The 3049-nt window shown below is 27.2% G+C and overlaps 1 long non-coding RNA gene across 1 annotated transcript; it reads right to left on the reverse strand.

Moving 5' to 3' along the window:
• Positions 1 to 1280: 1280 nt before the first annotated feature.
• On the reverse strand, positions 1281 to 2383 carry LOC140920275 (uncharacterized). Its single transcript, XR_012163005.1, has 2 exons — positions 1913 to 2383; positions 1281 to 1515 (listed from the first exon to the last, which is right to left on the reverse strand). It is a non-coding gene; the product is annotated as an uncharacterized lncRNA (long non-coding RNA).
• Between the last annotated feature and the right edge of the window lie 666 nt (positions 2384 to 3049).

The raw sequence follows: 3049 nt of genomic DNA on the forward strand, positions 1-3049 counted from the left end.
AATTCGAATTATTACAAAAATAAAAAGAAAATAAATTTAGAGATATAAGCGTGTGTTTGTATTCACACTATATGCATTCTCCAATTTATAGTTTTGTATTTTTTACGGTGTAATTGTCTTGGAACGCGAGAAAATATGTTACACCGTCAAACCTAATGAAGTATAAGTATCTGTTTTTAGCAATCATGTAAGAGTTATTTGTGGATTCTAGAGCCGTGATATAAGGTCGGTTTGATAGTTGAGGTAGGAGATTTGAAGAGTAGAGTGATAAGGAGAAGTTGGAAATTCAACTCCACTTAACAAAATATTAACAATACTAATTATTAATATTGACCGTTGAAAAAAAAAAAGTTACTACTTGTGTTTCAATTATTTCAATGACATTTTCAATAGTAGTAGTTATGTGCTCCAATTCCAACTTCCTTATACTTTATAAGACAAAATTGTTAAAAGACAAAGTTTCTATTTTAATTCTTTAACACATGTGCTAAGGACACGTATCAGTGTTTGTCTATTTTAAATTGAAATAAGGTTTAAATATGTATTTGGTATTTGTAATTATAATCTTTTTGATTTTGATATTCGTAAGTTTTTTTGTTTGGTTAACATCTTTGTAAATATAGTTTCATTTTAAAATAGTTATTTCATCCAATTTATGTTACAAAAGTTATAACACCCTTAAAATATAACTATTTTATAAAAAATACCAAATATAATTAAATTATAACATTTTTAACCTAAAATCAATCTCAAATATTTCAGTTTTCTTCCCTAAGAAACATAAATCACGCCTTCTTCTTCATCATTTCAGTCATCTTCTTCATCATAATTCTCATCACTGTCACCAACATATTCATTCATTTGAGATTCATCACCGTATTCAAATTCAAGTTCATCGTTACCATAATCTTTTTCTTCGTCAGGTGGTACTTGTTGGATAATAGTGGGTAATAGAATTGGCTATGCATCAAACTTTTTCTTCTTTGTGTAGAGATTAAGAGATTTTAAGGGAGTATATGGAAAAGTCTAAAAGTGGTTGTAAAGGGAGGAGGAAAAAAGAAGAAAGTTCAAGTCTTAGACCTAGTAATGGTAAGGAGTGATGAAGAAATTTGTGACGGTGACATGGTTGAATCTTTAATCAAATTCATTATGTTTTTCCAAATTTTATTTATTTATTGAATAGCAACACAACGTGAGAAATTCTTGTAGTACCCTAATTTTGTCCATTTTGAAAACAAATATAAAAAAGGAAATATGTATTTAAAAAAAGGAAATAAAAATAATTACAATAAATATTTTTATTATGTATCATAAATTTACAATTTCATCTAATTAGAGTTTTTAAAACCAAATCAAATTACAAACTAAGAATAAAGCCAAAAATAAATTACAATAAAATTAAATCATATCAAGCCATGCTATGTTGACTTTGTTCACTGTCAAACCCTGCTATGTTGATGCTGACTGCCATTGATGCATAAGCCATGCTTATTGATACATCTGTTCCTGTTTTAACTAAATAGAGAAATAAAAAGATAACTTTTTTAAATCAGCCATTGTACACATTATAGTTAACAAAGAGACAAATTTTTGAGTTTAAAAAAAAGAAACTAAAAGACAAATAAAAGCTCAGCAAATCAACAGATCAAAACAAATAAGCTAAAACTATGAAGGCATCAGAGATGCAGAAAAATGCAGATGATGCGCAAAGAAAACGAAACATCAAACAAAGAACTAGAAAGCTCAAACTCAAATAGAGACACAGCCAAGAAAGCAACTAATCAGATAAAAAAACTCTATAAATACATCTTTTTTTTTACAAAGAAGGGAGACATTTTGGAGGAGGAAAATCGGAGATTAATACTGATAAAAACACATAAAAAGAAAGAGAAGAAGAAACAGAAGGCATCACCGTCTTTCTAACTTCCACCGCACACCACCGTCTTTGTCTTCACCGATATCTGAAAAGGCATGTATCTTCTCATTATCTTCATATTTACAGCTTTTTTCAAACTTTATATTATCAGATTGAAAGTTAAAATATGAAACTAGAGTTGTTTTATTTGAAAGATGGAGTTTTGCTTTATTTGTGTGGATGTCTTGTTTTTTGGTTGAGAGCATTCTACTATGTTAATAAAGCTTAAGAGGGTTTTTCTTTGTTTTTCTATTATGATGCTCAGCTTCAGAGGCAATCCTTGCCACTGATGTAGCTAAAATAAAGGCTATTCCTTATTCTTGATAGCACAAAACTCGGTTTTTTCCATTTGAATAAGAGAAGACCAAGCCAAGCACCAAAAGGTTCACTAAATCTTAGCCCAGAGAGCGACCAAACCCATTTGCTTTATGCCAACTTGCGTTGAACCTCTGTTGCCAGGCTGTGGGATTTGACATTACTTTCTATGCTGGCTAGTCACATAGCCTTACTTTATTCCATTTAATTAATAAAAAAAAAATAATTAATAAAAAATTGTTCCATTTTAATTAATCCCATTCTCTTCACATCTCTTCACTTTATTCCATTTAATTAATAAAAAGATTGTTTTAATTTCCATTTATTATAAATAATTATGGGTGTAATTAAATGATAATAAACATAACTTATTTTATGAGTAGTATTAATCGATTTTCTTTTTAACTTTGGATTGTGCTATTTAATATCAAAATGAATTTTGTTTCAATTATTTGTTTAGTTAAAAGTTATTTTGAAAGAACTCACATTTGAATTTTTTTATTTATTTAAATGTTTATTTATTTAATAGATCATATTACAAGTCCGTATATCTTTTTATCATTTTTTTGCTTTTTTTTTTTATATGCTTACTACTGATTTTATTTCGTAGAACTATTTAAACTTATTTAATATTTAGTATCAATTTTTTAATTCTTTCTTTAAAAAAAGGCAAAGATAATTTATAATTGAATTTTGAAGGGTTAATTAGATGAAACTTTTTTTTGATCTTTTAGGATGCAAATTGTTACAACCTGATAATTCTAAAATTTATTTTTATAAATAATTAAATGTTAAATTGACTTTTTTATTTTTAAATTT

This window comes from Cicer arietinum, chromosome 5 (assembly GCF_000331145.2).
Source record: "Cicer arietinum cultivar CDC Frontier isolate Library 1 chromosome 5, Cicar.CDCFrontier_v2.0, whole genome shotgun sequence".
Taxonomy (NCBI): Eukaryota; Viridiplantae; Streptophyta; class Magnoliopsida; order Fabales; family Fabaceae; genus Cicer; species Cicer arietinum.